The 22,762-nt window shown below is 45.5% G+C and overlaps 6 non-coding genes across 6 annotated transcripts; 2 read left to right on the top strand and 4 right to left on the bottom strand.

Annotated features, from left to right (window-relative positions):
• Nucleotides 1-822: 822 nt before the first annotated feature.
• TRNAK-CUU (transfer RNA lysine (anticodon CUU)) lies at nt 823-895 on the top strand. Its single transcript has one exon. It is a non-coding gene; the product is annotated as a tRNA-Lys (tRNA).
• A 7,518-nt stretch (nt 896-8,413) lies between these two features.
• Nucleotides 8,414-8,504, top strand: TRNAY-GUA (transfer RNA tyrosine (anticodon GUA)). The gene is given in 2 exon segments: nt 8,414-8,450; nt 8,469-8,504. It is a non-coding gene; the product is annotated as a tRNA-Tyr (tRNA).
• Nucleotides 8,505-9,360: 856 nt separating this feature from the next.
• TRNAK-CUU (transfer RNA lysine (anticodon CUU)) lies at nt 9,361-9,435 on the bottom strand. Its single transcript has one exon. It is a non-coding gene; the product is annotated as a tRNA-Lys (tRNA).
• A 6,889-nt stretch (nt 9,436-16,324) lies between these two features.
• TRNAK-CUU (transfer RNA lysine (anticodon CUU)) lies at nt 16,325-16,397 on the bottom strand. Its single transcript has one exon. It is a non-coding gene; the product is annotated as a tRNA-Lys (tRNA).
• Nucleotides 16,398-18,918: 2,521 nt separating this feature from the next.
• Nucleotides 18,919-19,010, bottom strand: TRNAY-GUA (transfer RNA tyrosine (anticodon GUA)). Its single transcript is given in 2 exon segments — nt 18,919-18,954; nt 18,974-19,010. It is a non-coding gene; the product is annotated as a tRNA-Tyr (tRNA).
• Nucleotides 19,011-20,559: 1,549 nt separating this feature from the next.
• On the bottom strand, nt 20,560-20,650 carry TRNAY-GUA (transfer RNA tyrosine (anticodon GUA)). The gene is given in 2 exon segments: nt 20,560-20,595; nt 20,614-20,650. It is a non-coding gene; the product is annotated as a tRNA-Tyr (tRNA).
• Nucleotides 20,651-22,762: the final 2,112 nt, after the last annotated feature.

Below are 22,762 nucleotides of genomic sequence, written 5' to 3' on the forward strand. Positions count from 1 at the left end.
AGCTTAACCACCGCCATTTTTTTGTTAGCAAGCACACATGTACTTCGACCTTGAAGCAAAAACGGAAAATAATGTGGGGCTGTTTGGTTTCTTGCGTGGATCCTGGTAACCTACATTCTTTAAGAGTGAGAATGAATGTATGAAGCATTTGTTCACTTAAGAACGGGATTACGCAAAGGACGACATATTTTAACAGCGCTTTTAGAACGCAGCAAGAATCGTTACACCGAGCTTCATGCTATGCTTTGAAAACTAGATGCGCTTACATGTTTTCTTCCTCCGGGCTCCCTTACCTTGAATAATATACCCTGAATATTTTCTTTCGTATAATCATTAAGAAAGGCTAGCAGTGGAGGTTTTAATTATTTAGCTCGCCGATACGATGAAGGTTGTATCCTTGATGCCAGAGAAAATTGTATGCAAATTAGAGGCACAGTTCTCCCCGAGCTCATCTGCCGTGGCACTAACGTGGACGCGACATCGGTCGATGCGCCCGAAATCTTAATCTAAAACAGCGCAAGGTGTGGACGAGACGTCGGACTGCACGCGAGCGCCAGGTTGGTTACCTCATCGAGCCACCGAGAAGACTTATTTTCCTTCGTTTTCTACTATGCTTTGTACCTGCTTTTCTGGTTTCGGTTGGCACAACTCCAAGTGCTGCACCGTTTGCTCGGCGAGGTTGCAGCAGTACCGCTGCTCTGTGAAGGCTGCTACGTCGGCCAATGAACTCTGCCACACCTTGGGAAGACTCCAAAAGGGTTACCACCTGACCGGCCAGCTAGCATGTGCGTTAATACATGCTTCTCTGTCCCGTCGCCCATAGCCCGGCTAGCTCAGTCGGTAGAGCATGAGACTCTTAATCTCAGGGTCGTGGGTTCAAGCCCCACGTTGGGCGTAGCGTTCTTTTTATGCTTTGTCATTTCGTCTTTTGTTTACTGCTTTTTAGCCGCTTTGTTCTTGATTTGTATCCGACTACATCTACAAGCGACCGTGCAAGACAAGAACTACTTCGGAAGAGTATATTTTCAAGGAACATAAAGCAGACCCAAAGGACTTCATACCGATAACACTGATGAGCTTCGTTCGTGTTGCGTATCGGGATCCCTAACATATCTTGTTTCTGGATCACTTCGAATTGCACAGAAGCATGCCGTCTCATCTTCCTGCTGAACCACAGCCACATGCATATTTGTTTCAAGAAACACACCCTCGGAAACAATCTGAGGCAGCGTTGGTTGGCAAATTACAAATGCATAGTGAATGCACGTCTGAAAAAATCTATACTCGGCGCTTACTTTTTCGTTTGTAATGCACTGCTTTTATGCCACAGGCCACTACCAAAGCTGCCTCTCGATTTTCTGAAAAATGTTGCGATGCACCTGAATTTAACAGCTGATAGCGCAATCTTTGCAAAATCAAGAAACTTCCCAGATTTAAAGGCATTCCACGAGAAGCGATACTGACATGTACTAGCCATGCAGTACTGGGGTCTTTACCGGCTGTCACTGGCCACCACCACAGTGCTGTGCGACTGGAAAATGAAAGAAAATATACTCGAAATATATTTTCGGAAGGAATCTGCTCGAGCAACGTAAGCAAGCAGAGTTAGTGAAACACTATATACAATGTGGTTTGTTTAGAAGGTCCAAAACTTTTAAAAGTAGGCTTTTAAGGTAAAGAGAAGCTTTTTGCGACATAGTAATACTGCAGTTTCAGCGGACGTCCAAAAACGGGCGAATCATGCTAACTAGTGTAAGTAATTTATAATAGCAAACATTTTATCTATTATTGACTTGCACTGATTGAAATTGCAGATTTGTAGCCTGCTGTTATTAACAGCCATATCAGTTCTCAGAATTTCGAAAACGCAATTGCCCTCGCCGCTATGGCTCGACTAATATTGGCCATTTCTCGCGCCATTCGAAAAGCGCCCGCGTGCATGGAGAGCGCAGAGCGATGTCAATCAAATCGCGACCCTCCATGACGCAGGTACCACGTGACAATCTGCACCGCCCGCGCTGCAGCGAAAGGGCGACGAGCAGGGAGGGATGGCAGCACGGGCGGAGCTGAGATTGTGGCGTGTCGTGTTCGCGCCCTCCCGCAAGCGCGGGGTTTTTGAATGGCACAGTTCACTATTCAATACTAGTTAACCATCCTTATAGTTAGCACGTCTTAGCTACATTCTGATGTACTACAGCGCTTAGAATACTATGCAGAAAAAGGCGCTCTTCTAACTCAGAAAACCTATTTTTAAAAATTGTGTGAAGTCTTAGGAGAAAGAGCCTGTACGAATAAAACTTCATGAATGTTTTATCACCACTGCTGAGTGAAAAAAATAAAGGCTGCATATAATCTCTCCTCTAGCGCATTCTGAGTCATAAATATCGCTATCGGATCCACGAAAGCATGGAGACAGGTTAACGACAGCAGATGTTTCAGAGCTTCCTTATTTCTGAGAGGTATTATGTAATGACACAACAGCGGAACGTATAAGGCGCTCATTCCTAATTAAATATAACTGCGAGTTTTCATTCACTGAAACTAGTTCTTGTAACCTCTCTTAGATGGTTTTCTTGAACGAGGTGAGCGTTCTCGAGGGTAAAACCAGAGGCCAATAGAAGAGAAGGCCGCTCTTGTGCAGACGACAAGCATCATCTACCCTTCTCAATTTTGCCAGCATTGCGGCGCTGTTCGCGTTTATTGCTTTCCCTGCAACGCCGCGCGGGCGTAATGCCCTGTACATTAAAAACTCACACCTGTCGACATAATGCGCATGTCGCAATCTATCCTTTCTCTTTTGAAATCCTCGCCGCTTTTGCAGAGTCGCAAGCTTTGTCGTTATTTGTACTTAAATATAATTGTGAACTCTCATTAGTTGAAGCCAAGTTATCGTCTCGCAAAGGAACCTTTGTTGGACGGGCTACTGATGTTTTAAAAGCGAAAGCTTTTACTGCTCCCCTCCTCACCTTCCTCGCCATGTGCGCGAGTTTGACCTTGAACCAAGGAGAAGCCACGTGGCAGCTGTGACGCCACTCAGCCGCCGGAGCCAACACCGAGCGCTCGCCTCTGCATAGTCACGTGACAACCATGACGTCACTTAATTGCAACTACGCCGGAGCCATGCGCTCGCTCTTTATAGATAGCCTCCGCTGCCTCACAGGCGCTGCCAACGGATTGCAACAGCTCTCGAGAATATAGCGGCAGCAGTTGTCATGGATGATCCAGGCGAGACGCCTCGTGAACTGTCTGCGTCTCACAGGCTGCGAAGACGACAGGCCGAATCCGTTCATCCAGTGGACGCAGCTCGCCGAGAGGCTGCCGCACAGAGACGAAGAGAGTAACCAAAGCGAAAGCTTTGAACTTAAGCCTGGTAAACATTGGCTAGACGTCAGTCATCACCACCAAGCAACAACCAAGTCCAGCCAAGCTCTACCGGGCTTAACTTTCAAGCTTTCGCTTTGGCTACTTAGGTTTAGGCGGGGTAGACCTTTGCCTAATTTTGTCCTTAAAGAGACCCCGAAAAGGGGTCTCAATAAATGTGCGATATGTCTGGGACGTTAAAAGACGACGGTTCATATTTATCCCCCAGCAAGAATTATTTTAATGCGTTTTGTGGAAGCTGAGTTATATGCAGACAAAATTTGAAAACTTCCGCGTCTTCGCGCCTTTCCTTCTCCTCTAGCACGCCAAAACGGCGGCGCTCCTCCGCCGGCACCGTGTAATTAGGCTGTTGAGTCGACGACTAAGATACGGTGTGATGGAAGCCAACAGGGAAGTGTACGAGGTTAGGCCCCACCCTTTTGCACAGGATGGCATCCACTACGGTGGTGCCACTGGCAAGAAGGTGGGTAGTAGGATAGGTCGCCAGGCAACAGCTTTTTTGGGGGGACCCAGAGCTCTGAGGGAACCAGTGTAGAGAGGGAAGAATTAAGATCAAAGGGAGGATGGAACCATAGGGGAAGAAAGAGACGCAAGCGCCAGGGCCAAGTTAATTAAGATATAGGTTTCATTAACATGCAAGGTGGCAGGAATAGACTGAAATGGGAGGAAATAGAAGAAAAGTCAAGACAGGAGGAATTATGGTATATGGTTTTGTGGAAACACATGTTAGAGACATGGAGCAACCACCCTGTAACCCAGACTACGCATGGGAATATGGTAATAGAACAGAAGGCAGCAGAAAGGGAGGTGGAATTGGGGCATTCATTCATAAAAGTATGAATTTTCAAAGGATTAGACGGGGATTCAAGGAACATTTATGGTTAAAAGGAACAGTGGCATGCAAGCAAACACTCCTTGGCTTTGTATACCTGTGGACAGGGGCTAATGCCAAAGAGGAAAACAGGAAAATGTTAGAATGTATTGCAAGCGACATTGATGAGCTAGGAGGACAGGGCGGGATAATTATATTAGGCGACATGAATGCACACATAAAAGGCCTGGATGGGTACACGGATTCGACAGGAAGCATGCTGCAGGACATGTGTGACAGGCATGATTTAGTTGTATGCAACAGCACCGAGAAGTGTGACGGGCTCATAACATGGGAGGCGGGGAGTCTGCACTCGACGATAGATTATGCACTAATGTCACAGGGATGTATAATAGATTAGGGGTAATGAGCTTAGATGAACATGGTTCCAGAAGTCTAGGTAGTGACCACAAGCGTATCAAGTTAAGCTTCAGAAGAAAAAGCAATGTAGGACTGAAGCGAGATGAACAATCAGAGGGGAATTTTTACTCAGAAAAGCAATTGGAAGCAGCAGCCAAACAAATCGGGAAAGTAATTTTTGAGGATAGTGAAACAGAATGGACTTATACCAAATTAACTCTATTACTGGAGCTTGAGCTGGCTAAGCTGCCAGTAAAGGTAAAAGGGAAAAGATGCAAACCCAAGAGTTGGTGGGATGAGGAGGTCAAGAGGGCAATAGAGAAGCGCCAGGAAGCGTCAGGGAACACAGATATTCCAAGAAGAGGGGGGACCAAAATCCGAAGTAGACAGAAAATGGGATACCTTAATAAAGTTTAGAAGGGAAGCATCTTATTTGATTAATGAGAAAATTAGAAGAAAGGGTGCCCAATGGATGTCAAAAGTAAATAAAAAGGATAGAAAAGCAGCCCAAAAATTCTGGAAACATCTAAATGCAATGAGTAATAAGACTAGGCTAGAACAAAGGTTTATTGTTACAGATGAGGGTATTCGACTAGAAGGGGATGAAGCAATAAAAGACATAGGAACAAAGATGACGGAAAAATTTACAGCAAAGCACGTGGTACATAATTTATCGAAGGAGGATAGACCGCTTACAGCAATAGCTACACTTGAGCAAGGAGAGTGGGAAAGGGCAGAGAAGAAGGTTCCTAGTGGCACATCAACAGGACCAGATGATATCCCGATTATGTTGATAAAGAAGTTAGGACCAAAATCCAAGCAAACATTAACACAGGTAGTGAACAAAATGATAGTGGATGAGAAAGTCCCCGATGAATGGCGATTAAGTACAATGGACATGATATATAAGGGAAAGGGGGACAAAGCAGACGTAAGTAACTATCGCCCCATAACAGTGACATCTGTGGTTTACAGGGTGGTGATGCAGATTATAAAAGATAGACTGCAGGCTTGGGTGGAGAACGAGGTGGTATTAGGGGAACTACAGAATGGGTTCCGGAAACAAAGGAAGTTGGAGGACAATCTATTTTCATTGACACAGTGTATAGAAATTGCCGAAAAGGAACACAGGTCTTTATGGCTAGCATTTCTGTATATTAGGGGAGCCTATGACAACGTTACTCAGGAGCATTTGTGAGACATACTGGGCACATTGGATGTGGAAAATGAAGTAATTAATCTTTTAAAAGATATATATATATATATATATATATATATATATATATATATATATATATATATATATATATATATATATATATATATATATATATATATATATATATAGGTAACAGAGTGCTCATAAAATGGAAAAAAATGTATCAGGGCCTGTAGACATACAGTGGGGGCTTAGGCAAGGATGTCCTCTGTCCCCTTTGTTGTTCATGTTGTACCTGCAAGGGTTGGAGACCAAGCTAGAGAGGGAGCGGACTAGGCTTCAACCTCTCTTTTTTCAAGCAAGGGGAATGGATTAAACAGACATTACCGGGACTAATATACGCGGACGATATAGTGATAATGGCTGACAACAAGGAAGACTTGCAGAAGTTGTTAGACATATGCAGTACAGAGGGAGATAGATTAGGCTTCAAGTATTGTAAGGAAAAATCTGCAGTCATGATATTTAATGAAGAGGGCGGCAGCATAGAATACAGGAGATCGTGCTAAAAGTGGTGAATGAGTACAAGTATCTTGGGGTGGTGAATAAATAACAGTGCTGAGTATCTGACAGAGCATGAAAAATATGTAATGAATAAAGGTAGTAGGAATGCAGCTGTCATGAAAAATAGGGCACTGTGGAATTACAATAGGTATGAAGTGGTAAGAGGGATCTGGAAAGGGGTGATGGTCCCTAGCCTGACCTTCGGTAATGCCGTCCTGTGTATGAGGCCAGATGTTCAAGCAAGGCTAGAAATTAAACAACGGGGAGTAGGGAGGTTAGCTTATGGAGCACATGGCAATACACCAAATCACGGGGTACAGGGTGATATGGGATGGGCGTCTTTCGAGAGCAGAGAGGCTAGCAGTAAGATAGCATTTGAGGAACGATTGAGAAAAATTGAGGAAAAGCAGTGGGCTAGGAAAGTCTTCAGATACCTGTATATAAAGAATGTTGACACGAAATGGAGAAAGTGAACTAGAAAATTGACAAGCAAATATCTGGACAGCAATAAGGGGGCAAATCAGCAATTATCGGTTAAGAAAAAGGTTAAAGAAACAGAGAGAGCTCTGTGGAAAACAGGGATGCTGACGAAATCGGCACTGGGAACATACCGGACCTTTAAACAGGAAATTGTCAAAGAAAATATCTATGATAATTGTAGGGGAAGCTCTTTGTGGTTTGAGGCCAGGACTGGAGATTTGCGGACTAAGACGTAGAGAGTAAGGTACCATGAGATAGACACTTTGTGCATTGCGTGTGGAGAGAAGGAGGAAACGGCTGAACACTTGATACTTCTCTGTAAAGGGCTTCACCCTACAGTGGAAAGCAGCGGGGCTGACTTACCCAAGGCATTGGGGTTTAGGGATAGTGAAGGGAAAGTGGATTTTAAGAGGTTAGAAGTAACCAAGCGAAGGTTATACGATTGGTGGCTAAAAGCAAGACAGGAGTAAAATTTTACAAGGCATGGCTAGGTGGCTTGAGCCACCGCCAGATTTAAAGGGTTCAGCCGAATCCATCCATCCATCCACTCACTCGGCCCCTCCCCTACCTCCGCCGGCTGCGGCGCGCGCGGAGTGGCCGCGGCCGCGGTAGCGCGTGACGTCTGAAAGAGTTTGGCGCTGTGAACCAATGATAACCTCCGCCTGTTGACGTCATTAGCGAGACGTGACGTCGTCTGCCAGGTTTTCGTGCGAAAGCCCGGCACCGCGCGTCGCCGCGAGGTACGAAAGCGGGTATTTTTAAAAATGTATTGTAAGTTTTCCGCTCGCTTTTGAGGTCTCGTACGCGGCATGGACGCTCGGTGGCCTGTACTCTACATAGTGCAAGCATTTTAAAGCCAAGCTCAAACACCCCTTTCTGTGGCCCTTTAAATCGTCAGAAATGAAAGAATACAGATTCGGGAAATTTTCTCCGCACTTATGGTGAAAAAAAACCCCGCCAACACTCCAAGTGTCAAGTACCGCGGATAAAGCGGACAGTTTCCGCCATTGACAATGCCTTTGGCGGCGAAAGTGAAAGTGTTCGCTTGCTACCGTAGCACGGTCGTGTGGACAGCCGAGCGTGGGCGGGGATGACAAGACCACGCGGCACGTGCGCCATGCAGTGACGTGTACTGATGGGCGTTGCAGGGCGCGCGCTTAAGTCGTGTGACTTTTAAAAGGCACGATAGGTAGCTCAAGTTTGTTAAGCCAGAATTTCCCGAGGGTAATCGCGATTTCGAAATTATAAAAACTGATACGGCTGTTACTAACGGCCGGCTACAAATCCGCATAGTATTTCCCATGCGCTTGTGTAAAACCGTTAACTGAATGGATAACTACGATCGCGGATATCCATATCAAATAAAATAACAAAATAGGACAAACGAAAGTGGATAAAGGACCCAACAAGAAAAAGATAAACGACAAAAAAGCCTCCCAATTCAGAACACGAGTAAACTGAATTTGCAGCGCCAGCCACTCGAGGCCATTGTCCTGTCAAGGGTATACGGATAATCTGGTACTGCGGCTCCTGAATCAGGGGCTGTACATGGCGCACTCAAAGGAAAGAAAGCTGGTTTCGCACTCTTCGCCTCGTCCCCGTCGATAGCTCATTTGGTAGAGCGGTGGACTGTAGAGGTCTCTTGCTGCTGATATCCATAGGTGACTGGTTCGAATCCGGCTCGACGGAGTAAAGTTTTTCTTCAATTAGTTGGTGCTTACTCGCTTTGTGTAGTACAGCTGCTAGATTATTACTGTCAGCAAGTTCTTATTATTGTTCCGCGAACGCTTGTGTTACGTCAAAGATGGCCGAAAGCTCTCTTAAACAGAGTTTCAACCTAGTAATTCGCAGGGGCTGGGAGTGTATAAAAGATATGAACCTCCACTATTTAAGCGCTGATGGTCCCTTCACTGCAGAAGTGTGGAAACGTACGAAATATATTAAGGAAACGCGCAACGTAATTAACATTTTTGAAGAATTAACAAATTTTCGTGGTTTCTGTATATCGGAGGATGACAAAACAGGGCACAAATGCGCAGGCCAATGAAGTAAGTAAGTCGAAAGCAAAATTAAAAACTGACAGGATTTGTTAATGCAGCGTATTACAGTCAAAGACATATCTGATAGCTTAAACTTGCAATGGGCACTGTTTTGATAAATATGTTGGAAAAGGCCGCATCATCCAGTAGATCAGCAACCCATGTATTTCTGCGAGCAGAAAAGAAAGTTTACATTTTTACACCCGACCGCGGCGACTGCGCTTTTGTGGAGGCAAAACACTTAAGCGCCCGTGTGCTGTCCGATGTCAGTGCATGTTAAAGATCCCCAGGTGGTCGAAGTTATTCCGGGGCCCTCCACTACGGCACCTCTTTCTTCCTTTCTTCTTTTACTCCTTCCTTTATCCCTTCCCTTATGGCGCGGTTCGAGTGTCCTACGATATATGAGACAGACAAAAAAAAATTATTCTTTTACGCTCTGTATCGCAGGCGCTAAAGGCGCATTACAGAAAAACACTGCACGTAAGAAAAGAATCCTTATAAAAGTGTTACGCCCAACGTGGGGCTCGAACCCACGACCCTGAGATTAAGAGTCTCATGCTCTACCGACTGAGCAGAACGTATTAGTGCACTCCTTAGCACGACGATCAGGTGGCGATTGTTATTGCCTTTTCGGTTGTGGCAACGAATGTTGCGCAGTGTGTACTCTACTGGCTCCTAGCAAGCGGCTCCCGGGGATTTAACTCTTAGGGCACGCGCGTTCAGCACTCGGAGCCGTGCCAACTGCTACGGGAAGCAGAGATACCGATCCGCAGAGGAAAAAGCAAGAAGAATAGTTCCAGAAAGCCCAGTAAAGGTGGCCGACTACTATCGTGGGCAGCCTCGTCGACGTCGCACGCTTCGGTAGGGTTAACATGACTGACTTGCCGCTCAGGTTTCGCTCGACGCAAAGAGCAGCGCAGACGGGTCCAACGTAGCTCCACGGAAGGTGCATGATGTCGGGCCAACTGTGTCCTGTGACCGTGTCCATTTTAGGGATTGATTACCGTTTTTTTTTTCTGCATAGATTAAGAAATAAATAATCGCTGCTATTCACACAGCTTTATGCAAGCAACAACACCAACAGACTCTTTGACATCAGCGTGCGCAGTGGTACGACACGCCTTTCGATCACTTCGCTATTATAGTTATGCCGGAGAGGTTCCCTCCTGGTCAAGGGTCGTCACCGTTAGCCTCGTACCTGTCGTAACTGAAAGTCCCGCATCCGATTACTCTCCGAAGAGTACGCTCACAATGAGGCTCTAGCCGCAAGGGACATGCAGGCAGAGGAGTGGGCGTTCTGTAGTGTGTGCCAGTTACGGTGTCCAGGTGTGCATGAGAGTGGGTGCACTTTCCTTGGTAGCGGTGCCAAATTTCCGCCTGCCTGAGGCAGGGGCTCGTGATTTTTCTTTGTATTCGGTAGCCTCAACTTACTCAAGATCTGTTTGTCTGTCTTTGTTTGGACAGCCTTCGGCCGCTAAGTAGACGTCTTCATGAATGGATTTTTTTTAGGCCCCACTTGTATCGCTTTTCAAGAGAGTTTTTCGCAGCGTACTGGGAGCGTTGAGTGCAATGTAACCAAAGGTAATGTCTCCTAAGATGAAATAGATTTGACTTAAGGGTGCAGTTATTAGACACTTCTAGTTGGACGTACAGAGGAAGCTGGCGTACCGTATACCCAGCAATTCTGGGCAAAAGCCCTTTTCAACGGGAAATCGTTTATGAACGTAAGTTTTTCATATAATGTAAGTTTTCACTTTAACTGTCAATATATCCGGAGATCACCCGACGGCAGTCTTGCATTCGGTATTCTTGCTCCCGGTATTCCGTAAATGGTAACGGTAACACGGTACATTAATAATAATTGGTTTTTTGAGGAAAGTAAATGGCGCAGTACCTGTCTCATATATCTTTGGACACCTGAACCGCGCCGTAAGGGAAGGGATAAAGGAGGGAGTGAAAGAAGAAAGGAAGAATAGGTGCCGTAGTGGAGGGCTCCAGAATAATTTCGACCACCTGGGGATCTTTAACGTGCACTGACATCGCACAGCACACGGGCGCCTTAGCGTTTTTCCTCCATAAAAACGCAGCCGCCGCGGTCGGGTTCAAACTCGGGAACTCCAGATCAGTAGTCGAGCGCCCTAACCACTGAGCCACCGCGGCGGGGGCACGGTACATTAGACTCTCGATACCCCGGTAACGGTAACACGGTACACGCTATGATAAATGTATCTGTTGACTCTCTGCTTTACGTGATCCTTGTGGATAAGCCGTGAGCTTCACTTGATTAGAGCAGAAATTTGGGCGAGTTGGTGAAGGTGCATGGAGGAAAAGGCGTGTAAATACGAAGACGCTCGTCCTTGCAGATTCACTTGAGCAAACTGCTAATCCCCGGCACCTTGTCTTCCTTCTAACGATGCCCATCTTGTCCTGAGATATAGTCATGCAGAAAATCGCTAGGCGCAAACGGGCGCAAGGATATATAAGTGGATACAAGGTAGGTAACATCAGGACAGCCGCAGCTGCAGCGCGCCACTTGCATATGCTCGTGGCAGAAGCCATGATTCCTTTAGTTTACTGACAACATTGCACTTCGTGTCTTTGCGACGTTTATTGGCGCGGAAGCCCGTGCATAAGATGCGCTCTTCAAAAATTTTGGTGAGGCGATGGTAAGCGCCGGTAGTTACTTAGCAATTATACAAAATAATAATAATAATAATAACTTATTTGTCATCCGCGAAAATGAGAGGAGAAAGATGGCAACCATGCCTCACTGATGACAACAAAGGTATATTTGCTGCCGATATCGAAGGACAGACTCAGTTACAGATATGCTTTCTTCCTGTAACCTGGATTCATTAGAAATACGTAGAGAAAAAAATCGCCTAAAGCTACTATTCCAGATGCTCCAAGGACAGGTAAACATTCAAAAGGAAACATACATACAAGCGCCAGGCAAACGGAGTTCTAGAACAAATAATAGTCGGATAATTCAGCCGTACTACGCCCATAGTGAAGCTTTCAGAAATTCCTTCTTCCCCCATGTAATTGAAATGTGGAATGATTTGCCAATGAGTGTTGTAGAACAGCATGATCTGCATGAATTTGAGCGATCTCTGGATGACCATCTGCTTGAAAGTGCTATTTGATGCTTGAACGAATGTACTGTCTTCTGCTGATGTATTTAGTGATTGTGAATAATTCTATTTTCTACGAAGTTTTCATACCCTCTCTGTAAGGACCCTCGCTTGAGGGTTAACAGTATTGTTAAATAATAAAATAAATAATAAAAGATTAATAAATAAATAAATAAATAAATAAATATTATTCCTCAAATGCTTATTAATTACGAAGCTAGCTGTACAGTCATTATACATCATTTTTACTCGACCTGTTCTAATGCATACAAGTTTCACGTGCTCTAAAAGCGCAAACAGATCTTCATGTACAACCTTATCGAACGCCTTATGCAGGTCTAATTGCATCATGGCTACATGATCATGCGTGGTGTCACGACTGAGGAACACTTCTAGCTAAGCGTATGTTAGTAATAATAGTTCTGCCTTTTTTTCCACAAGTCTGGTGGGGGCCAACAAGAGCGTTAATTGCGCTTTCGAGTCGTAGGGCTAACACTTTCATATAGATTTTGTAGTGTGTACTTGTTAAACTTATTTGACTGTAATACACTACCGACTGCCACTTAACCGGATAATTAGATGTTGTAACTAATATCTTGTGCGAAATTCGGAAAGACGGAGGAGTTAGGTTTCTTTCATAGCACTCGCATATTACCCGTTGCAACGCTACTGCCATATCCGTTTTAAAAGTCTTGTAAATTGCTGCACCAAGGCTATCCGGCTCATGGGACTTGTTTAAACTTAGCTCTTGTATTGCAGATTGGATTTCTGCTGCAATTATGCGGTTTTCAAGAGCTCGCATCAGTTCATAATCAACTCTTGCCATTAGCGACAGGAGGTCTGCTTTAAACTGCTCAATGTTAGGTGTTTTGAGACTAAACAAGTCGTTATAATATTCGAGAAACGCCATTTCAACCTGCTCACGTTCACAAGTCACTTCGTTTTGATAATAAATTTCTTTTATCTATTTTGAAACTGCAAACTTTTCATCGCTAAGCTCCCTTTTGGCGGGCGTTTCTTCGAGCCAGTCTTTCGCTACGCGCCCTTATCACAGCCCCGCGTTACTTCATTTCATCTATAACGTCAAGCTTAGTTTTTGTTTCTTTTATTTCTTTTGTGAATAATCCTGGCTTAAGACCTTCCATAAAGAGCATGTAATCAAGATCAACCTGAAGTTCCCTCTCTTGCTGTTTTTCTTTTCACTTTAAGGCACATGCTCGTTCTATGGCAACCATTTTAATGTCACATTTAAATTGTTCTCATGTTTGCATAAAATTTAAATTTTTTTCTAACAAAATTTCCATAAGACCTTTAGCCTCGGTGATGAACTCTTCATCATGAAACAAGTTGTCATTAAATGTCCACAAAGGCACATACTCAACAGGCGCATAAATTTCAAAAATTCTGTCTACCCTAGCATTACTGTCGCCTTGAAAATGGGTGTACCCTGTTTGTCCTTAATTCTGCAATATGATTCAACATCTTCTAGGTCTGTCTCATTAACCATCTCATTTAACAGCTCGGCACTTATGACACGAACAATCCGGTTTGTCTGTTTTTTTATGGATTGATCTGCGCGCCCAGTTGAAATCACCAAGCAGAAGAACACGCTTTTCAGTAAGCAAGAAAGGTTTCACACGGCGTAAAATACGCTTTCCGTTGAGAATTATATTCGGCCATTTCCTTTCCGCAAAAACCAATTATTATTATAATTATTCATATGCACAGACAGCTCACCACTCAATTCCAGAATAGTTAAAGTCACATACTACAATGCGGCCGCTTTCACAGGAAATCACGGACTCAACATACCATTTGCAATTACAGTCGAGAATAAGGCATCCTCCCGACCTCCCAGCTGCATGGAATACGCAGACACTGAATCGCGTGCGGTATACTTCTGCCACCGTATCTCTCAGCTCTTCGCTTTCAATTTTAGTTTCCTGAACAGCTAACAGATCGATTTCATTTTCGAGCAGGACGCGATTTAGCTGGTTTTTCCTTGTCCGCGCAGACAGCACCCTTAAATCCAGTGTAGCTATGCGCAAACTTGAATTGAACTGAGTAGCCATCTCAAAGATTGGAAAAGGTCGCTATCGTACTCGCATCTCAGTGTAGACAACCGAGTGGTTCGATCTGATGCGTGGCATGCACGAGAGTCCATCTTGACTGCAAAGCTGAGTGTTCCTCTGAACCCGATCACAGACCGGGCGTCCACATGGGCGACCTAAAACAGCGCCTGCGCTAAGACGGAGGAAACGCTGATGAAGTGCTACGATGCGGCGGCACGTTTGGTTTGGACTTGAAGGGCGCACGGCGAACAGAAGACGCCTTCGAGAGAGGCTCCTCGTGGTACGCGTCCTCAAGCCTCGTTGCCCCGTCATCGGTCTCGTCTTGTGTCCTCTAAGCCGGCAAACAGGAGACCACAGGCATCTCGGAGTCGCTGTCCTTCTCTTCAATCTGCTGCGGACTTGCCTCAAGCGGTGCAGTCTCTACCTGGTCGATGTCTTTTCCAGCCACAACCTCAGCCTTAGTGTCGGGCTGAGGTGCCCCGGCGTTGGTGGAAGCGTCAAGTCCTTAAGGCGACAAGATGTTCTCGGAGGCCATGCATTTTGGTTGTGCGTCTTCCTGGCTTTCACTGGTAGCCTCCACTGCGTAGGCTTTGGCCATAATGTGTCTTCGGCAACGTCCTTACGCACTGGGCCGGTAATGTTAGCATAAGTACGCACGCCGTGGCGTATTCATGGCCGTAGTGACGACAGAGCCCGCAACGTGGCACACGGCACTCTTTACGCATGTGTCCCGTGCGTCGGCACCGAAGGCAGCTGGCCGAAACGTTGGTGAGTGCGACGTCCTCTCCAACCCGCAGCTTGTGTGGTAGGTCTTCGATAGTTAGCTTAGAAGCCACTGATCGCGCAGTTGACGACTTGTCGACGCAGCCTTTCGCTCTCCACTTGTCCCAGGCTATATCTGTCCCCTTGCCGAAAGCCGCCAAAGCTGTCTTCACGTCGTCATCTTGCACGCCGTGTAGCAGCAAGAACAGCTTCAGTCTGACGCCCTAGTTACAAGGGACAATTACCACACAGCGGTGGTCCTTGACGTTGAAAGCTTCCGCTTGTAGACTTTTGGTTTTGGCTTCTTCGTTGCAAAACGTCCCAACCCACAGATGAAATGCCCTGAGGGCGACCGCTTCCGGCAGCAATGACAGACACTCGAGAGCGTCATGAAAGTTTACAACGCCATATGGCCTAGCTCTGACGTCGCCATGCAAAACAGTATGCAAAACACTCGGACCTGTTGGCAGGTGCGGTAGTATCAGTTGATAGTCCTCGGCCGGTTTTTCCGTACTCCTGTTACCGCGGCCTGCATGGGCCGCTGAAACAGCTCCGATGGAGCACATGGTGCATTCCTCCGTCACACTCGGTGGCCGGAATTAGAAACCAACTGAGCTATCGACGGGGACAAAAGAGACCCTGTCTTCTTCTCGGGCAGTCTTTAGTACATGATTCACAACACAAAAAACACGGACAAAAGGGAGACTAGACAAAACAAGCGTTAGTCTCCCTTTTGTCTGTGTCAAGTCAAGCTTTCTCGTGCAAAAAAAAAGAAAATTGGGAAATCGTAAGACACTGTTATGGAAATATTGAAGGTAATGGTCCATTATTTTGATGTATAGCAAAATCTTTCCTTTGAAGTCTTTCCAGCGATCGCATCGAACAGTTAGGTCTTCCATATATAGAAAACCGATGGGGAACGCTTTTGACGACAGCAAAAATGTGAATAGAAAAAAAATACAAGACCGACATCGTGTGATCAGCGGAAATATTGATTGTTATAGTGATATCTTCCATTATATGAAAAATTTAGTTCATAAATGCTTTCCCACTCAAAAATGATTTTGTCCAGAATTGTTGGGTATACAGTGCACCGCTCTATCAACTGAGTTATCGACGGGGACAAAAGAGAGTCCGGCTTCTTATTCACAACAACGCAGCACAAACGGACAGAAGGAAGACTAGACAAAACTAGCGCTATTCTCCCTTTTGTCCGTGCTGCTAGGTTTTGTGAATCCTAAATATATAGCAACTCGCCCAACTTCCTTCCCTGATCACTCTTTAGTGCACTTTTACTCTTCAATTCTTATTTTGACGCAACAGGTCAAAAGCATAAGCGTGCAAAATCAAAATGGCATCTCTGCTAACGAAAGTTTGGAGATTGTAGGTTGTTAGATTGTGATCCCAGCCACACTGTCAGCAACGGCCTGTAACTTAATGAGACACGAGTTCAAAAATCAGTATACGCAAAACGCAAAAAATGAGGAGCATAAAAAAACGTACGCCCAACGTGAGGCTCGAACCCACGACCCTGAGATTAAGAGTCTCATGCTCTACCGACTTAGCTAGCCGGGCGATAGGCGAAGCTACAAGGAAGCATGTATTAACGCACATGGTAGCTGGCCGGTCAGACAGTAACCCTTTTGGAGTCTTGCCAAGGTGTGACAGAGTTCACTGGCCAACTGCTCGCACTCCTGCCTGGATACATAAGACGGGCATAGCATCGTCTTCGCTATGTTCTTTATGTGGTTCGTGCGGGGATGTCAAAATTTATATTATGTACTGCCCAGAGTACAACCCGAAAAAGCATGTGATGTTCGCTTCCTTCAAGAAGACAGGAACCCTTCACAGTACAGTTCAGGACATTGTCTACCCGAGTGGAAACCGGACAAGCAGAAGGGAGGCTGCACGCCTTCTTTTAACATTTCTGCAGGACACTGATCTTGTTTCTAAATGGTGACAGCAGGAGCGGACTATGGCCTACTGTGGTTGAATGTGTGTGTAGATGATGTCTTCTGGAGTGGACTACGTTAAAATGTGAGTGAATGTGTGTATGAATTGTGGCATTACAATGGACTATGTTCTATTGTGACTGAATATGTGCATAGATGGTGACTTCTGGAGTGGACTGTGATGTGGACTGTCTTGAGTGATTGTGTGCATAAATGGCGACTGCGGGAGAGGAATGTGTGCTATTATAAGATACTGTGCGCATAGCGGGGTAGATGCGAGAGGCTTTAGGACATTGTTAATATAGAAGGGACGCTACGGTGGAGCAATTGCCGGTAGAAACAGCAAGGCAAATCCCACCTGTAGTATTCAACACCTCAACTGAACTCAACTTCATTGGCCAATGTCTTAGCTGCGCCGCAAAGCACCAGTACTGTTGCAACCCCGCCGAGCAGATGTGTGCGGCACCTGGTGCTGCGCCAGCCGAAACCAGAAACTCTAAAACGGAACAGCAGAAAACGAGGGATAACAGCAAGTCTTCTCGGTGGCTCGATGAGGCAACCAACATGCAACGCTCGCCTTGAGGCAACGCTCGCGTGCAGTCCGACGTCTCGTCCACACTTTGCGCTAATTTAGATTAAGATTGCGGGCGTACCGGCCGCAGTCGCGTCCACGTTAGCGGCACGGCAGATGAGCTCGAGGAGAACTGTGGCCCCAATTTGCATATAATTTTCTCTGGCACCAAGGATACAACATTCAGCGTATCGGCGAGCTAAGTGATTGAAACCTCCACCGCTAATCTTTTTGAGTGGTTATACGAGGGAAATTATTCATGGCATATTACTCAGGGTAAGGGAGCCCGGATGAAAAAACATCTAAGCGCATCTGTAATTCTCAAGGCTTAGGATGAGGCGTAAAGATTATTGCTGCTTTCTAAAGGCGTTGTTCAAATATGTTGTCCTTTGTTTCATGCCGGTCTTAAGTGAATAAATGACTAATGCATATTCATTCATTCATTCATTCATTCATTCATTCATTCATTCGCACTGTTTAAGAATCTAAGTTACCAAGATTCACCCAAAGAAGCAACCAGCCGCACATTATTTTTCGTTTCTGCTCGATGACCGAAGTACTGCGTGCTAGCTAACGAAAATGATACAACTCGCGGTTGCGATGCCGACATCGACAGATTTTACCGTAACGCGGCGCGTCCCTCGTTCAGATACTGCTGTTAGACGTTGTACACCGGGAGGGAATATGTTTGGGAGTGTTGATTCATCGTTGCAACAAAAGTATAGCGCGGTAACTACAGAGGACGAGGCGAGGACATGCCAAGCGCTTGTAGTTAATTAAATTTCTTGTAGTGTTGCCCATGATTTTGTCTCTGAGTTTACTTCGAGCCCAGAGAACTTTCACTCAGGTGGTGCTTTTGCTTTGGCAAACTGACTCCTTTCCCATCACCCCCTCGCCTTTAATCACGCATTCGTATTCCCGGCAGCCATGCAGAAAGTCGCTTCATAAAAATGTAAAGCTGTGAGAGTGCTGCTACGCAGCGCAACACCACGGTCTTATACCTTCATGGAGAAAGGGCAGCGCCAAAAGAGCAGCAACACCAATCCTCATTTGACAACGCCCATTGCTGAAGGTATAACAATTGGCTGACAACGTAACACGGAACTCTTTTTAGTTTACGATAATTTGTGCGTATGGTGAAGACCGGATTCGATTACCGTGATTGCTACGTTTAGAGAGCGTTTGAGATTAGCCTTACCATGTACCGCTTTCTCCGGGAGCTACCATGGCACGTGTTTCGAGAGTATTATTTGCAGAAAGGTTTAGCTTGAGACTACCTCGGTACTGCATAGTTGCCGCACGGGGAACGAAATACGCATGCGAGTGGCACCCATGCTCAACCAGCTTCCGGCTGCTAGACCTAAAAGGCAACGTTCGCTAGGGGTGCCCAATATTCAATATCCGCCGTTTATCATTACGAAAGCTCCGCTATTTTGTTTCCCAAGCTGAATTTCGCGCCCTAGGAAAAATGTAGTAAACATGGTAACAGGACGACCGTAATAACCGCTGAAGGTAATCACAGCACTTGTTCACTGCGCGAGAATACTCGGTGAGCTACGGGGAAAAAAATTTCTCCGTCGAGCAGGATTCGAACCAGCGACCTATGGATGTCCATAGTGCGAAGCCTCCTACAGTCCACCGCTCTACCAACTGAGCTATCGACGGGGATGAGGACGAAACCGGCTTCTTTTCCTTAAATGCGTTGTGTGTAGCCCTTCCATGGAAAAGCCATCGCGGCAGCGTATCGCTTTAGTTTTGACTGGACATTGGCCTCAAGGGGCCTGCGCCGCTATTCCCTTCATTTTCTTTCTGCACTGAGGGTTTTTGCTCTGCATTATTTTGTTTTACTGCAAATATGAATGTTTTTGAGAAACGGAAATGCATCGCAATTGGTGCCTCACTCTCGCTTGACACCTTAACCAGCCAATGAAGGATTTGGTAAAGTAGAGGGCAGATAGACATAGTGGCGCGGTATTCGTGGTTCCCGATTAATTTCGACCGCCCGGGTTTCTTCAACACTCGCTTGTATTTTGCATTTTTCTCCGCTTAAATGCGACCATTTCCTTGCACCTATGCGATCGCTATTATCCGTCCAAAGACGCGATTTTCGCGAACTCGGTAGCAGTGCCTTTTCTAATTCAATACCGGTAATGGGAGAGAGTAAGTGAAACCCCCTCCCATTTCAGGGTTTGACTCTGTTCAGCTCGTATTTAACATGCATTGACATCGCACTTTGACGTACTCTATGGTGATGTCCACCTAACGCCTTACGCAAGCATCACATTGTGGGAAGCAGCCCACACGGAGTTTCTGAACGCAATGCTATCATACACCGCTGCAAAAGAGGCCGTTTCCTCTTTCCCAGGACTAGAGCTGTGAGGAAAGCTCTTTGGTAACACGCAATCGACAGTGCTAATCTAGCTGTGCTGGTGCAGAGCTGGAATTGTCTGGTAATGTGTACGCGAGCAATTTTGTTATGTTGATGAACGCGCTGCATGTATGGTATTGTTTGCATTGTACGTTTGAATCTCAATCTAATTCCTAAAGAAATATTACCATTTCGTTCATAACTCATTGTACTGCGTATGGGACGCACGGTGTAAGAGCATGTTCTTACACCATGATGTGACGTCGCGGCTGCCAAAATTGTTCCCCGGCCTAGTCAAGGTCTGTTGACAGCTTTCTGCCATATGAGGTTTTAACATTGTTCGAATGTTGGTAATAAACTGGATTTTATTTGAGAAATTACGCTAGCGATTTCTTTTTACTTTTACTGTTTGCGTTGTTACACCACATCGAGCAAGCAGTTACTAAGGACGACGCTCATTGGTCTGAGTCGATCCATCAGCGCCCGCCATGGCGCATCCAACTGTCGACATCCTCTTCTACTTCCCGATAATTTACTAGTTTCGTGCGGTCGCCGTTGCTTTAAGGGCGCTGTATATGCCTGTAGTACACCGGAAGAACTTGGGCCGAGATCCCGGGTTCGAACCCGGCTGCGGCGGCCGCGTTTCTTTTCCTCAAGGGCGCCCAGAGCAGCCATTCCTTCTGGAGGCGGGCAAAAATATATCGGTTAGCTCTGACAAGACAATGGCCCCAGGGTGCCTGCACTGCAATTCAAAATGTTCATGTGACGACGATAACCTGCCGGATATCATTTCGCAACTATAGGCTGCTCTTCCATGGGATGAAAAATATCAAGAAAAAAAAACACTCCTTCGAGCCGGATTTGAAGCAGCGACCTATGGATGTCCGCAGCAATTGACCTCTACAGTCCACCGCTCTACCAATTGAGCTATCGACGGGGACGAAGACCCAGCCGGCATCTTTTCATCAAGAGCGCCCAGAACAACCCTTCCTTCGGGATGCGGCGGGACGAGACAATGGCCCCAAGCGGCCTGCTCGGCAACTCACATTCCCGCGTTTCGCACTAAGAAATTGCTTATTTCACCATTGTTCTGATTGGCTGCGTCCCTCGGGTTTCTTCGTCCCATTGTGTTCTCTTATCAGTGGACTCCTGTAGTGGTTATTATTTGTTCAGATACGCCATTTTCAAGAGCTCCTGGCGCAAATAAGTGTTCCAAATTGCAGTGAAATGTGATCAACGTGCCGGAAGATATACGGTAACTATGATCACTGTCATATGCATTATCTACAGCCTTAAAGGCCCAAAGGGCATCACATAAGGAGGCAGGGGCGAGTGATATAAAACACATGAGATGGCGCCCGGACGTCGGACAATATAGCACAGTTTTTGCGCGCAAAGATAACAAATAATGCAAGAACCACGAAAACTAGAAACCCGCAAGAAGGCAATAGACCGTTCGGAACAAAACGGTTACACAAGAATGATTAACTCACAAAACGGTAATTAAATATGTTTAAAGGGTCAGCGACCCCGGAGAAAAATTTTTCGGGATTTGTTTTAGTAGCATCAAAACCGGAACATCTCCAAGGACGTGCGCTGCGCTGCATTTTCTTTATCCATTTTACTAAAGAGCCGACTTACCACCCTAAGAGGTTCGAATGAAGATAAAATGGTTAAATCTGTTTTATAACATTATCAATAACAAAACACTGAAAAACAAACGCAAATACATTAATGAAACTAACACGTATAACGTAGAATAGGCATCCTGGAACAAGCTGCAAGAACAAGCTGTAAGTGTTGAGAATGGCGGAGTGTTCTCATCATTCTTACCGGATGTATTTAATAAAGGTTGATTTGTGGGTTATCGATGTGCTTTGTTAAAACTGTTCTGCATTTGTTTTGTTTCCTTTCCGTTCATATATTCGGCAGTTTGAAACCACTTCCATGGATATTTTGCACTGTATTCTGCCTGGACTGTATGTGCACTCTTTTGTTCCTATTCTGTTCTCATATTACTTTGACCAAATCGACTCCTGTTCATGCATTTTTTTCACTCCTTTTTTTTTTGCACTGCACTGCCTTTTTTCGTTCCCGTCATGATGGTAGATGGTTTCAAACCAGTCCTGTTGAGGCCCTATTAGGGTGATAGTGTTTGTGAATAAAAACAGAAATCTCTGCGGCAACCTGCACTGGAGGAATGCGAAAACATTGGCGCCTCGTCTCTATTCATTTCAATCGCAAATTTTGAGTTTTGAAATTTGGCGCCATCGTTCGTTCCCGCCCACCTACTTGTTTTCATAACCATTCGCTATGCTCACAACCATTCTGTACATTTGTGGCATTTTTGGCCCTAACTAATAAACTAATCATTCGATTGGCATCAAATTTTCTGCATATCACTTTCACATCGTCCTCTATCGATTACAGTCATTCGTTTGATGCTGTCTTTTCTGAGAGGGCATAACTGCTGCGTACACATTTCGCGGACACGAAACCGCTTTTGCATAAAAACTGAGCATGGAGTTTATTCCATAGCGAAGTTGCCGTAAGTAACGGTGAGGAAGGAAACGAAGAGGCACGTGCGTCTGGGAGCAAAACCTTGCGTGAGCTATTGGTTCCAGTAGAAAGAGACATAGGAGGCAGACAAAACAGGCACTTTTGGTGAAAGATACATCAAGATATATCGTGAAAAAAAATGTGACATCTTGAGTGTCGCGCCTCTTTTCCCATATTCTTTTTTCTCCTCTTGCCGGCAATGTTTTTCGTACTTAGAGTAATTTTTTCCTGCAATAGATGCCGGTCCCAATCCTATAGGCAACACGAACCAAGACATTTGTTTCCCAATTTCCTACTCTTTGGCTGGAGTCTGCTCATAGAATAATATGTGCCCTTCAAGCACTATAATAAGCAAACTTACACAGAATGAAAATTTGAATAACTATTCGTGCCTATTTAACCGAGTACGCGGAATTTAAAAGCTCCCCTGATTTGCGCCACAGAGAATGCCTACTGAAAACTGCTTGTGACTTGAAAGATATCTTAGCTG

Source organism: Amblyomma americanum, chromosome 2 (assembly GCF_052857255.1).
Source record: "Amblyomma americanum isolate KBUSLIRL-KWMA chromosome 2, ASM5285725v1, whole genome shotgun sequence".
Classification (NCBI taxonomy): domain Eukaryota; kingdom Metazoa; phylum Arthropoda; class Arachnida; order Ixodida; family Ixodidae; genus Amblyomma; species Amblyomma americanum.